Genomic DNA, 15,142 nt, shown 5'->3' on the forward strand with positions numbered 1-15,142 from the left:
AGTTCCCTTGCACTGTCACGCCATGAGTCGTGGCTCTCTCTCTCTCTCTCTTTCTCTCTCTCTCTCTCTCTCTCTCTCTCTCTCACTTTCTCAGTTGGTCAAAATCCTAGTACTAGGTCCCAGCTCACTCCCTCCAGGATGTTCCTGGGGCATGGATGATCCTCTCAGTGAAGACGTTTCCTTGAGGTCCTCCACTCCTCTGTTTCGTCCAGGAAAGTGATATCTTGGGGACGCCCACCATATTCTTCCTCAGACTGGGTCTCACCATGGGGACTGGACCTTCTAAAATTCCCTCAGACACTCCTCTGGGCTGCCTACTGGCCAACCTCAAGCCCTTATGGCTCTCACCTGATCTCAAAGCCCAAAAACTCATTTTTTTCCAATCAGGCTTGGCCACAATACCAATTGGACAATGACTCAAAATGGCCACTTAATGGCATGCTCGACCCTATCATTCTCAGGGATCTTTATAACTTCTGCGAACACACTAGAATGTGGAAGGAGATTCCTATGTCCAGGCCTTTTCTTACCTCCACTCTAAACCTTCCCTCTGTACCCCTTGCTCCCCTGCCCAAGTCCTTCTGGCTACAAAGACCCCAACTACCCTCCCTGACTCCAATGTTTTCCCTTCTTTCGATCCCGCTGATGGGCCTCCACCCTATCAGACATGGGCTGCCATTATTCAACCATTGGCCCCGCCCCTTCTTCCACCACTCCTTCTGCCCCTTATTCTGCTGCTCCTTCCACCACTTCCCCTGCCCCTCTTCCCACCCCTTCTTCTGCTCCTCCCTCTGCTTCCCCTTCCCCCTGCCCTCCTACCAACTCAGAAACACCAGATCCCCAGAGTCCCCCACACACTCGCTCTCATGGACCCCCCAGCAGCCAGTTTCCCTCTACTCCCTCTGAGAGGTGGCTGGTACTGAGGGTATCATGCAAGTTCATGTTCCCTTTTCTCTCACAGACCTTTCTCAAATTGAAAAATGCCTCAGTTCCTTCACCACTAACCCTGACTCTTATATTAAAGAATTTCAATATTTGGCCCAATCTTATAGCCTCACCAGGCATGACATTTATACCATTCTTTCCCCAACCCTCCTCCCAGAGGAGAGACGAAGGGTCTGGGACATGGCTAAGACACATGCAGATGAGATTCACTGCACCACCCCTGCCTACCCCATGGGAATGTTGGTGGTTCCAGAGACAGAACCCCTTTGGGACTATCAAACTAATGACACAACTTCCAGAGACCAGATGGTCACCTGCCTAGTGGCAGGGTTAAAGAGGGCTGCCCAAAAGGTTGTTAATTTTGATGAACTCAGGGAAATTCAACAAGAGGAAAAAGAAAATCCAGCCAGCTTCTTGTCCTGACTCACAGAGGTGCTACGACACCATACCAAAGTTGATCCTGAAACACAAGAGGGGACAATGATTCTTATGACCCATTTTATCTCCCAGTCAGCCCCAAATATAAGAAAAAAGTTAAAACAACTAGAAAATGTTCCTCAGACTCCACAGGCTGAAATTCTAAATGTGGCTTTTATGGTTTATAATTACCATGAGGAACAGCAAAGGGCTGATAAGGAGAGGAGAGATAAGACCAAATTCCAGATGTTGGCCCAAGCCCTTCGACAAAACCCCTCAACTTCCAACTCACAAGGCCAGGGAAAACCCCCAACACCTCCCGGCCCATGTTTTCAGTGTGGCCTGGAGGGACACTGGGCCTGTGCCTGTGCTAAGATACACCACCCATCAGGACCATGTCCTAAGTACGAACAGGAGGGCCACAGGGCGAGGGACTGCCCCTCCACCTCTCAAAGCAGGTGGTCTAGACCCCCTCAATGTTCCTCTTCTCTAACTGATTTTCTAGGACTAGCAACCATGGCAGAAGACTGACAGAGCCCATGACTCCAAGGCCCGATGACCATAACTTCACGGGAGCCAGGGTAATGGCCATCGTTGATGGTAAGCCTATCTCTAACCTCATAGATACCGGCACCACTTTTTCTGCCTTGCTGGAGTTCTGGGGACCTGCCAAGCCTTCTTAAAACTCCATAGTCAGGGTGGAGGGAACTCCTACCCAGCTCTTAATGACCTTTCCCTTACCTTGATTACTGGGAGATACCCTCTTTACCCATTCCTTCCTAGTGCTACCTAATTGTCCCACTCCACTCTTGGGCAGGGACATTTCAACAAAATTTCAGGCCACCCTCACCTTACATCCATTCCCACAAAAGCTGCAACCCATCCACCCATCGTCTCCATTCTCATGGTCCTTCCTCATCATCATAGGTGTCTTGCTTCCACAAGCTTGTCCCAACTCCTTGTCCTTACTGGCAACATTGGTGGACCCCATTGTATGGGATCTCAAAAACCCCTCTGTTGCTTCACATCATGAGCCAGATGTCATTACTCTCAAAGATCCTTCTACTTTCCCAAACCAATCTCAATATCACATCTCTCTAACCCTCCTACAGGGTCTAAAGCCTATTATCTCAGAGATTCTCTCTAAGGGCCTGCTTCGTCCAACCCACTCCCCCTATAACACTCCTATTCTGCCTGTAAAAACCCTAATGGGTCTTACAGTTGATAAGGATCTCCTCTTGATCAATGCAGCAGTGACTCCTATACACCTGATGGTGCCCAACCTGTACACTCTCCTGTCTCTCATCCCCAGTACCACCACCCATTTCACAGTCCTGGATCTAAAAGATGCTTTCTTCACTATCCCTGTCCACCCACAGTCCCAAGACCTCTTAGCCTTCACTTGGACTGATCCAGATTCTCATACTTCCCAACAATTGACCTGGACTGTTCTGCCTCAGGGGTTCCAGGACAGTCCCCACCTCTTTGGCCAAACTCTGGCTGGGGACCTCCTCACCCTCCATCTCTTCCCAAGTAAACTCCTCCAGTATGTAGATGATCTCCTGCTCTGCAGCCCCTCACTTGAGGACAGCCAACAACACACTGACCTCCTCCTTAATTTTCTGGGAAAAAAATTGATAGTGGGTGTCCCCTAACAAGGCTCAACTGCCTCTCACCCAGGTAAGTTACCTGGGCCTATCTATCTCCCCTACTCATAAGGCTATCACTATAGATCATAAGGCCTTGTTAGCCTCTCTCCCTGACCCCACCACCAAGGCTAAAATTCTCTCCTTTCTTGGCCTGACAGGCTACCTCAGAGCCTGGGTACCCAACTTCAGTCTAATGGCCAAACCTTTATCTGAGGCATCCAAGGGCCCTATCCAAGAGCCACTGGACCCCTCTTGGCTGGTGTCAGGCCATTTTAAGTCTCTCTTACAAGCCCTGTTACAAGCCCCAGAGCTTTGCCTGCTGGACCTCACTCATCCTTTTTTCTTTATGTCTCTGAGAAGCAAGGGTTTGTCCTAGGAATTTTAGGACACAACATAGGGCCTTCCTTTGCTCCAGTAACATACCTCTCTAAACAATTAGACCCCACAAGGTCTGCCTTAAGACCCTGGTGGCTGCCTCTCTCCTAATTCAAGAAAGTAAAAAGCTTACCTTTGGGTCTCTCTTTACTGTTTGCTCCCCCCATAGCCTCTCAGAACTCCTCACATATAAGGGTCTTTACTCTATGCCCCCCCTCTCATATCCTATCCCTCCAGGTGACTTTGGTCAAGGATCCTACCCTAACTTTTGTCTCATGTCCCCCACTTAATGCAGCCACTCTTCTTCCTCTCTCTTCAACACCCCTTGTTCTCTCCTGCCCTGAGATCCTTGAGGAGCTCCTCCCCTGCCCAGACCACATTCAGGAGGGCACCCTTTCTCAGGCTGACTACACTTGGTTCATTGATGGCAGCTCCTTCATTCACAATGGACAGCAAAGAGCTAGATATGCCATTGTGTCTGATTCCACCATCATTGAGACACACCCTCTTCCTTTGGGCACTACTTCCCAAAAGGCAGAATTGACTGCTCTGGCCAGAGCTCTAACTCTGGCAAAAGACAAAGCTGCCAACATTTACACTGACTGTAAATATACATTTCACACTTTATTGTCCCACTCTGCAATCTGGAAGGAAAGGGGACTCTTAACTATAAGAGGAACTCCCATTATCAATGCTGCCTTAATAGCCCAAGTCTTAGAGGCTTCACGCCTTCCTTCCATAATTACCAGAGGAAATAACCGAGCAGATACAGAGGCCAAGTGAGCAGCCCTCCAAACTGCACCCCAATTGGCCATGTACCCCTTGCCCCAGCTTCCTCCCCCTGTCACTAAACTCTCTCTCCCCATTTCTGAAGTTAAAACTCTTCTCTCCTATTTACATATGCTTTTTCACCCTAACCTTCATGCTCTTTACACCTTTCTCCGCCAATCCATTTCCCTATCTCCAGGAGACATACAACACCTCAAACAGATTACCCAATCCTGCTCAATCTGCCAGTGCACAAACCCTAGCTCCAACATTAGACCCTGTTCCTTTCCTCCCCACCAAGCCAGAGGATGCCTCCCTGCCATGGACTGGCAGGTGGACTTTACCCATATGCACCAGTAAAGAAAATTAAATACCTCTTAGTACTGGTAGACACCTTCACAGGATGGGGAAAAGCCTTCCCTACAACTATCAAAAGGTCCTCCACAATAACAACATATCTGGTCACAGATATTATCCCACAGTTTGTCTGCAATCAGACAATGGGCCTGAGTTTGTTTCCTCTGTTTCCCAAAGCCTCCAGGCCCTTCCAAAAAGACCACTTATGCTCAGCCCCTTTGAACTCCTCTATGGCCATCTGCTCCTCCCTATCTTGGCTCAGCCAAATCCCCCCAACATTTCCCCCACACTCCTCAATCCTCTCCTTACCTTTCTTCGCTCTCTCCTTTGGTCTCATGCTCATGATCAATTGCCACAGCCCTCTGACACCACCAAAATAACTCCCTCCCTCCAAATGGGAGATCTGGTTTATTTAAAAAGTACAACCACATCCAGCTACCTACAGGAAAAGTGGAGAGGCCCATTTAAGGCCATCCTCACCACACCCATGACTGCTAAGTTAGCTGGATTCATTTCTGGGTACACATCCAAAATCTAAAGTTGGCAGCCCCACAAAAGATCTACCAATATCTCCTTACAGGACCAACAAAAGTGAAGATCTCCTGCCTCCCTAATGTCTCAGAAGACAGAGAGACACACCCACTGAGACTCCCGGGAAATAAAATAAAACCCTATGCCCAAGTATCTAACATCCTGCCTACTTACTCTCTTTATTTCTCCTCTCCCATTCTTTCCTGTCAGTGCCTTCCCATGCTTTTACTCCTTCCTGTATACCCTCTACTCTGAGACTTTACATTTCCCACCTCCTAATAAGATTAGTCTTCCTCCCGTCTCATACCTTCTCTACCCTTAATTTATAAATTGGATATCTGACCTCCATCTCCAGGGTACACTCTCAGACTTTACTCCTGAAGAAATCTACTCATTTTCCAACATACTCTTCGCCTTACTGTAAATCACTCCCCCTATGCTTTCGGTCCATCCCTTCCTGTGGGTAATTCTTGTCCTCATCCCCATTCTCCTGAGTGTCGGCTTGTGGGCAGCTTCTCCCCCTGAATGGAGATGGCCCCATCGCACAGCTCTCTGCCTTGGGTACCCTTGCCCTATGCGCCTTACTCCCTACACTCTCCTCATTCTTATGACCTGCATCTTTACTATCCTTCTGGTCCATTCCCCATCTCCGTTATATCTCTGGAGATTCAAGGTCCAAGAAACCTACACACACAACCAGGCCTCAGTCTCTCGCGTTGCAGGAACCACTGATTGCCCTACACAGGGATGTTCCTCTACAATCACTATTTCTGTTGACCTGCAGTCTATATCCCCCACTTACAACCCCTTTGTCTGCTTTCAATATGACCAAAGTAGAGACTATTGTAAAAATGTGACCCGACCTGAGAACATGTGCCGCCCCCCACCAGCCAGAAGCAGCCAGAGGATCAAACTGCGCCCCAATACCCAACCCTTTTCCTCTCTCTCTCTTTAAGGAAAAAAATGGAATGATAAGAACTGCCCCTTGCCACCATTCTGCAGCCTGAGCTGCAGCTGGTCTCATCCCTTTCAGAACAAAGCCCACTGTCCCTTATCTCCTGCCACCTCCCTTTGCCTGTCCCTAGCCCTTGCTTTCTCCCAAATGCTACTTAAGGCCAGACCTACCAAGAGAAGCTGCTGCACCATTTCTTCTCAGCCAGCCAGCCTGCTTATTAAACATTTGGACATGAGATACCTCTCGTGAGCCTCCTTTGTGTGTGGTGTGCAGTGTTTGCCTAACAGCTGTCATCACTTGAGGGGCGCAATCTGGATCCCATGAGATGATTGCTCCTGCTCCAGGATGCAGCCTCATCATTATAGGTTTGTCCTCATTTGGAGGGGTGGTCTGTCCTGCAAGTTTCTGCTGCTCCTTAGGGGTAGTTTCAGTCCCTTGTCATAAAGATGTTATCAATCATTCCTGTCCTTCCTTGATTCCAAGGTGATGCAGGAAAGAATGGCTCAGAGCAAAGGACAACAGGTACAAAATGAGACAGAGATGCCAAGCTTTTGTCCTGTTTTTAATTAATTCCTGGGCCCAAGTAGAGCAGTTTAAGCACCTCTTACAATTGCCATGATTTCTTTTTAATTATTTAAAAATTTCAAAATGATAAAAAAATAACAGTTTCCCTTAAGCACTTACCTGTAAGGTAGCCACAGGTTGGGACATCACCTGTATTTTGTTATTTAATCCTTACCAGAGCTCTATAAGGAAGATACTGTTATTTCCTAACAACAAAGAAGGAAAGTGAGATACAGAGAAGATAAGTGACTTCCTCAAGGGTACACAGACAGAAAACGGCTCCTGGAGGGTTCCAGAAAAAGACTTAAGGCAGCAGACAAAGCCATATAAAACACAAGATAATCTCAAATCTTTTCCGGAGAAAGAAAAACAATGATGGGACAGAATTAAACAAGGCCAGGAGCCAGGATAACAACACTTGCAGAAGGGGTCAGGAATGTGGTAGAAGCTTTGCAGTAGATCAGTTGCACAGTTCATCATGCCTCTGAGATAAAAGCAGACCAGTTACTCGGGAGAGCACCAACTGTTCTCTGTAGCAATACTAGATACCGATTTACTTTGGAGGACACAGAAAATCTCATAAAAAGAGACCCTGTAATAGCTAATGATAGTGGCCTCAGAGCATCCTTGTGTAGACAATGAAGTTGGAGTTTTAGGCTCCAGGCCCAAAGTCTAGGGTTTCCACTTGTCAGGTCTGACCACTTGTCCCTATACACCAAATAGAGACATATGGTAAAGGGTACAGAAAGGATACTTATTACAGGGTGTGGGCAGGCAGCCATGGGAAGAGGAAAAAAAAGTAAGCACTCAGCCCATCTTCAGCCATTTTCAGAGTACAGACATGAGCTTTAGGCTTAACTAGAAAAAGAGCCCAGGGCAGGGGGTGAGAGGTATACATAAACAGTCTCTGGTAAGGCCTGGTTGGTCATTATTTCAGTCCTGGTTTTGGAAGGGGTTCCAGAGAAGTTTTTTTTTTTTTTTTTTAATCACTGTCATCACTTTAGGGGAACAATCTGGTCAGGATAGACAAGTCATTTGTGGGTGATCTGTCCTGGAGGGGGGTCTCTGCTGTTCCCTTCCTTGGGGCAGTTTCTTCTGTCCCCCCTGGAAATATGTTATCCATCAGTCTTGTTCTTCCCAGATTCCAGAATGACTGCTAAGTAATTGTAAAGAGAACAGCTCAGAGAAAAGAACAGAGATACAAAATGTAGGTACAGATGTCAAGCTTTTCTCCTGCTTCTAATGAATTCCTGGGGCCAAGTAAGGAGTCAGTGCTTTTCAGCAAAGGCAGTTTAAGTACCTGTTACATCAATATAGCCATTTGCACTGTGTGTAATATTCCAGCATTTCTTAACCTTAAGAAAACATGGTAGCTTCACCTAAAAACATGGCAGGGCCCTAGCACCTAGCTCTGTTTTGGTTGGGGCATTAGAAAATACTTGAGAATGAATGGGCTGATATTCCTTTTGTTTGTTTGTTGTTTTGGGGGGTTGTTTGGTTGTGAACTCAGGGACTCAGGCACTCTACCACTTGATCCACTCCTCCAGCTCCATTTTGTGTTGGGTATGGTTTTTTTTTTTTCAGTACTGGGTGTTGAACTCAAGGCCTTGAGCCACTCCATCAGCCTTATTTTTGTGAAGGGTTTTTCTAGATAAGGTCTCTTGAACTATTTCCCTGGGCTAGCTTTGAACTGCAATCCTCCAGATCTCTGCCTCCTGAGTAGCTAGGATTACAGGCATGAGCCACCAGTGCCCAGCAGTAATCCTTGCTTTGATAGATATTGTGGAACATGTAAATGAGATTGTGCTTTTTAAAAACTACCTACAATTTATCTTTTCTATTTTGTTAGGTAGCATTTTTTTAATGGTTAAAGTCTAGCATCATTTTTTTTTTTTGGTACTGGGATTTGAACTCAGGGCCTACACCTTAAGCCACTCCACCAGTCCTTTTTTGTGAAGGTTTTTTTTGAGATAGGGTTTCATGAACTATTTTCCTGGAGTTGGCTTCGAACCACGATCCTCCTGATTTCTGCCTCCTGAGTAGCTAGGATTATAAGTGTGAGCCACTGGTGCCCAGTCTAAATCTTCACTGATACCTATTTATACAATTTTTATATTCATTTTGTGGTGCTAGGGATTGAGCCCCCGGCTTCAAATGCATGCTAAACAAATATTCTACCGCTGAGCTACATCCCCAGCCCTATCAGGTTAGTCTGTGTCTGTCTCTGTCTGCCTTTCTTTCTCTCTGTTTGACACAGGGTCTTAGGGTCTTACTGTATAGCCCCGGCTGGTCATGAACTTTCAATTCTCTTGCCTTAGCCTGCATGCTGAGAGTACAGATGTCTTATATGTTGGGGACCACCGGACTGGAGGTAGGATTGGTGGAAAAAACATAATATAAAATGGTCAGGGGTCTGGGCTCCACACTTGAGCTAGGAGGGTGCAGTGACAGCAGGGTTGGAAGCAACTGGAGCTCCAGCCAGGATGATCAACGTTGTTTGCAATGACCATCTGGGGAAGAAAATCCATGTCAAATGCAACATCGATGACACCATTGGCTTAAGGAACTGATCCTGGCCCAAACTGGAACAAGATTGTCCTTAAGAGGTTGTACATGACCTCTAAGGACCACCTATCTCTGGGGGGACTATAAAATCTACAATGAGATGGCCTGGAAGCTTTATTATCAGTAGGGCAGTCCTTCCCCTATCCTCCCTCCTCTCCCACCCTCACCTCTCACACTGCTATGATGCTTGTTTTTAAAAACTAACATTAATAAAAACTGAGGTGCTAAAAAAAAAGGGTCAATTATACAACTTCTGTACATGATCCTTAGGAAATATTTTGAAGATATGAAAAAGGTTTTAAGGTGAAATGTTAAATAAATAAAGCAGGAACAAAACTCGATATATGATCTCAGCAATGCTTAAAATATGTATGTAGCAAGATATGAATCTTCAGTTTCTTTTTTTTTCTTTTGGTGTGACTGGGGTTTGAACTCAGAGCTTCACGCTTGGACAGCAGGTATGCTACCATCTGAGCCACACCTCCAGTCCATTTTGCTCTGGTTATTTTGAGGTGGTGTCTCTTGAACTATTTTCCAGGGCTGGCCTCAGACCTTGATCCTCCCGATCTCAGCCTCCCAAGTAGAAAGGATTATAGATGTGAGCTACTGGCACCTGGCTCTTCAGTTTCTTTTGATATAGAATCTTTTTTTTTTGTTTCTTTTATTTGGTGCAATAGAAGGATAAAGGACACATTCTGGTTGGGCTGGGATGTCTTTGCTTGGTCCTAGGTATGACTAGCCTTCAAACCAAAGACAAAGAAGAAGAAAACAGGTTTTGTTCTCTGATTTGCTTGAATGGCCAGAATATATGTGAGAAGTATGAAGGCCATGTAGGAGAAACAGATTGAGGAGAAAGGCAGCAGCAATGTGCCGGATTTCCCAAGGGGTCTTCAGAAGCCTGAAGTTTATGAAGAGAAAGGGGCCTGGGCTGGGATATTTCTGAGCTGGGAGAGGTCTGGCGTGGAGTCCTCACTCCCCATTAGACTGACCTTCACTTTGAAATCACTTGTTTTGGTGGTACTGAGATGTGAACTCAGGGCTTTGCACTTGGTGGACAGCTGCTCTCCCACTTGAACCACTCCACCCCGATCTTCACTTTGAATGTCAACATACCCATTATGAGCACCACAGCCTCTGCACCAGTTTCTGCTCCTACAGGTATTGGGTGGGCTTTGATGCTTGCTGAAACAGATGATTTCCCCAACTCCGCTACATCACATTTCCTCACAAAACTATACAAAGCCACTATAATTGAGACATTGTGCTACTGGCACGAGCATAGTGCTGCGGTGTCAATCCTTGTGTCCCCTCCACCATTCATGTTGGACCTTAATCTCCAATGCAACAGAACTAAGGTGAGACCTTTTATCATCCTGAAAGAGACAGAAGAGGCAGCAGAGCTGGGAGGTTCCCTGAACAATCATGAAGGAACAGGGGTAGGGAGGGCTTAGGACGCTCCCCAAGCAGGGGAGGCAACAGCCTCCAGGAGGATGCACGCACCCAAGAGGGGCTCCATGATCTGAGCCAGCGGGCTGCTCCAAGGACTGGTATTTAGGTAACTTGGAGTTCGAGTCCTGGCCCCAGAAGGCATTGATGGGGAAATACACAACTATCTTGAGTCTCGTGTGGGAGGCTCTTGAAGGGCACATCCTGCCAGCCGTTCACAGCAGAACCCTTTGCCTTCTTATGGCCTGCTCTCCCCGTCATCATTTCTGCAGCACAGATATGTCTGCCCAGGCTGTCTCCACATCTTCAACTTCTATTCATGCTTCAATCCATAACAATCTGTAGTTTTCTGCCCTCTCCATTCACACAAGTAACTCTTATCAAGGTTACCCACTTCAGGGGGGCATGGTGGTGCACACTTGTAATCCCAGCACTTGGGAGACTGAGGCAAGAAGATTGCAAGTTCTAGGTTAACTCCCAAAACCCTGTCTAAAAAAAACAAAACCAGAAACAAGCAAAATTACCCACCTCTACATTGCCAGACCAAGTGGCATGTCATGTGTTTACCTTAGCTGACTTGATCTCTCTGTGGCATTGGCTTAGTCCCATTCTGCTCACAGGCTCCCACTTTGTTCCTTTTCAAATGTCTCTCTCCTGATTTTCTTCCCCCCATGCTGATTGGACCTTTTCAGCTTCTTTGGCTACAACTCAACTTTTAAGAGAGGAATCTCAGAGCTCGGTCCTGAGCCACCACCTCCTCTCCTCTCCTCTCCACTCCCCTCCCCTCCCCTTCCTTCTTCTCCCCTCTCCTCTCCATGATTTATCGCTTTCCTTACATGATCCCATTCATTTCCATGGATTTAAATATCGAATGCTAATGATTCCCAGAGGAAAACTCTTATACCATCCCCAAAGTCTCTCTCTCTCTCTTTTTTTTTTGGTGGGATTGGGGTTTGAACTCAGGACTTCACACTGGCAAACAGGTGCTCTACTGCTTCAGCCATACTTTCAGCACATTTTAGCCTGGTTATTTTGAAGATGGGGTCTCTTGAACTCTTTGCCTGGGCTGGCCTCCAACCTTGATCCTCCCAATGTCAATCTCCTAAGTGGCTAGGATTACAGACGTGAGCCACCAGCACTGAGCTAAAGTCTCTTCTTAATTTGATCTTATATCAAATACTTTTATTCAAATGCCTCTAAAATATCTTAACCCTAATATGTCCAAAATAGAACTCTTTGATTTCCTGAGTCTGTCTCATCTGACTAAATGACAAACCATCTAACCACGTGGCAAATCACCTTCCCAGTTGCCCAACTCATATATTAGAATTTACTCATCTTTCCTTTTTTTTTTTTCTCCCTATCTCACATCCAGTCTTCAACCAGAGTTTAACAGTGCCACTGTTCCCGCCTCCTCCCCTGATTTATCTGGACTCTATCCACTTCTTTTCCCCTTTGTCTTCACCTCAGTCTATACCAGCATTTTTTTTCCCTCCTGGACAATAACAATAACTACCTAATTAGTGACTCCATGTCTCATTTGATACCTTCAAACGTTTTTACATGAGATAGTAAAATTCTTACAGTGCAAATCCAGTAATTTCATTTCCTTATCTAAAGAACAGCCTGTAATCCCAGCACTTGGGAGGCTGAAGCAAGAGGATCACAGGTTCCAGGCCAACCTGGGCTACTTGGACAACCATCTCAAAAAACCCAAGGGTGCTCTACCTAGCCAGGGAGAGATCCATACAGTGTTGTTTGTGATTCCTGTTGCAACTTAAAGGGAAACTAACACAATGTCTGGAGTCCTTGACGTCCTGCAAATGGAGAAGGAGGATGTCCTCAAATCTCTTATAGCAGGAACCCATTGCGTGGTACCAACCTTGATTTGCAGATGGAACAGTACATCTGCAAAAGGAAAAGTGATGATAGCTACATCATAAATCTGAAGAGGACCTGGTGGACCTTCTGCTGGCAGATCGTGCCATGATAGCCATTGAAAACCCTGCTCGTGTCAGCATCCTGTCCTCCAAGAATCCTGGCCAGAGGGCTGTGCTGAACTCTCCGCTGCCACTGGAGCCACTCCGATCGCTGGCTGCTTCCCTCCTGGAACCTTCACTAATCAGATCCAGGGGGCCCTCCGGGAGCCAGGTCTTCTAGTAGTTACTGATCCCAGGGCTCAGCACTAGCCTCTCACAAAGGCAGGCACCTTATATCAACCTGCCTACCATTGCTCTGTGCAACACAGATTCTCCTCTTGCTACATGGACTTTGCCATCCGGTGCAACAACAAGGAGTCTCACGTGGTGGAGGCTAGCGGGGGATGTTCTGCGCATGCCCGGTACCATCTTCTGTGCACATCCATGGTTAAGTCATGTGGTGTCTCTACTTTTACAGAGATCCTGAAAGAGATTGAAAAGGAAGAACAGGTCAGAGCTAGAAAGGCTGTGACCAAGGAGGAATTTCAGAGCGAATGGACTACGCCAGCTTTGCGTTCACTGCTACTCAGCCTGAGGTCGCAGACTGGTTGGAAGGTGTGCAGGTGCCTCCCTGCCTTCTCTGCTGAACACCGAGTTCCCACCCAGCACCGAGGACAGGCCTGCTGCTCCCACTGCTCAGGCCACTGAGTGGATGGGGACAACCACAGAGTGGTTGTAAGTTGTTCATCTGCAGGCGCTTCTGCAAAATGGAAAGAAGGGTGATGGAAAACAAATACCAGTTTCTAAAACCAAAACACCCAAAGAAAAGCAAGGGCTGTCAACTGGACTGGATTTAGAATCAGTCAGGAGATTGGTGAGGCCCACAGGTCTCCTGTGGTGTGAGGGTGTTTTTAGAATGGATTAACAGGGGAACACCAGCTCTATCCCTTCGCCCAGACAAAATTAAAGGAGAAAGTCAGTTAAGCACTGGCACTGGCACCCCCTTTTCTCTGCTTCCTGTCCACGAGGAGGTGAAGAGCAGTCTGGGTTACATGCTCATGCTGTCATCATATTCTGCCCAAGAGCATTGGGCCCAGCAAGGATAGACGGAATCCTCTGAAACCATGAGCCAAAATGAATTCTTCTGCCTTAAAAAACCAAACCCAGGTCTGTGTTGGGGATGTAGTTCAGTGGTAGAGTGCTTGCCTAGCATGTGCAAGGCCCTGGGTTCTATCCCCAGCATCATTAATAAATAAGTAAAGAAATAAAGACTCAAAAGCTTCTCGCTGTCCTCAGAATAAGCCCCCATTCCTCATTCTGACCCCAAAAATGTATCTCTGCAGTATTGCCTGTCTTTCTGGCATAGTCTCTGGCCATCTCCCTTTCGCTTATTAAACCTCAGCCCTTATGATTTTTTATTCTTTGCATTCACCAAAGTCCTTTTTTTTTTTTTTTCAAGATAGGGTCCCTTGAACTGGGATTACAGGTGTGAGCCATGGCACCTGGCTTCCCCAAGGTCTTAAGCTTCTACTCATGCTTTCCTTTCTTCCTGCACATTTTGTGCATCCAACTCCTTGTTCCTCAGGTAATGGGGTAAATACAGTATCACTTCTTCAGAGTGATCTTCACTGACTGCCGCTATTTCTTCCTTCTCCTTTATCTTTGGATTTCTTCAAAAACTTTTTTGGCAGCACTGAGATTTGAACTCAGAGCCTCAAACTTGCCAGGCAGGCACTCTACCATTTGAACCACTCTACCATCTTTTTTAGGTGTGTAATGGGTTTTTTCAAGATGTGTCTTAATAAACTATTTGCCTGGGGCTGGCTTTGCTTCCTGCATAGATAGGATTACAGGCGAGAGCCACCAGTGCCCAGCTCAAAAACAGTTTAGAAATATATATATGCTGTTTGAATTTACCATGTCTCATAGATCATATTATTGTTCCCCTTCGTAAGGATGGAGTAACTGAGACATGCACAGCTAGTGAGTGGTAAAGTTGGATTTGACCCAAGGAGACTGGCTTCCTCTCTTAACCACTATTTAAATCTTGCCTGCCAATGTCACATTTGGAATTACGCTAGCAATTTATCATTTTGAGTTTTGTTGTTCTTTGCTTTTTGTTTTCCTTTGTCCCTTCCAGAACATAAGCCACATGACATCAAGGACCATTAACAACTAACACTTTGCTGCTCATTGATTCCACAATGTACTTAATATGTAATGGGTGCTCAATAAACATTTTTTTGAGACATGGTGCCACTATGTAGCTCAGACTTGCCTCAAATTTACAATCTTCCTAATTTAGCTTTCCTAGTGCTGGGATTATAGGTGTGTACCACCACACCCTACTAATAAATATCTTTTTGATGAATGAATGAATAAGAGAATGCACTAGTCATACTGACAATCGGTGAGGGATTAGTTTGAGGAACTAAATTGAAAAGATCACAAGATACAATTTTCCTAAACACTTAATAGTATGAAAGTTTCATAAATAATTAGAGGCTTATAGAATAAAGAAATATAAGGCAACCTTGCTTGTAGGACTCATTTAAGAAATTATTTCCTATGTATCAACTTTTGTCTTCGTGTGTGTGTGTGTGTGTGTGTGTGTGTGTGTGTGTGTTAATCCTAATAAATAAGCCACCAAC

The 15,142-nt window shown here is 46.0% G+C and overlaps 2 pseudogenes; both read left to right on the forward strand.

Annotated features, from left to right (window-relative positions):
• Positions 1-9,044: 9,044 nt before the first annotated feature.
• Positions 9,045-9,253, forward strand: LOC109702365 (ubiquitin-like protein 5 pseudogene; annotated as a pseudogene).
• A 3,115-nt stretch (positions 9,254-12,368) lies between these two features.
• LOC109702370 (small ribosomal subunit protein uS2-like) lies at positions 12,369-13,230 on the forward strand (annotated as a pseudogene).
• Positions 13,231-15,142: the final 1,912 nt, after the last annotated feature.

The sequence above is a fragment of the Castor canadensis genome, chromosome 8 (genome assembly GCF_047511655.1).
Source record: "Castor canadensis chromosome 8, mCasCan1.hap1v2, whole genome shotgun sequence".
Classification (NCBI taxonomy): domain Eukaryota; kingdom Metazoa; phylum Chordata; class Mammalia; order Rodentia; family Castoridae; genus Castor; species Castor canadensis.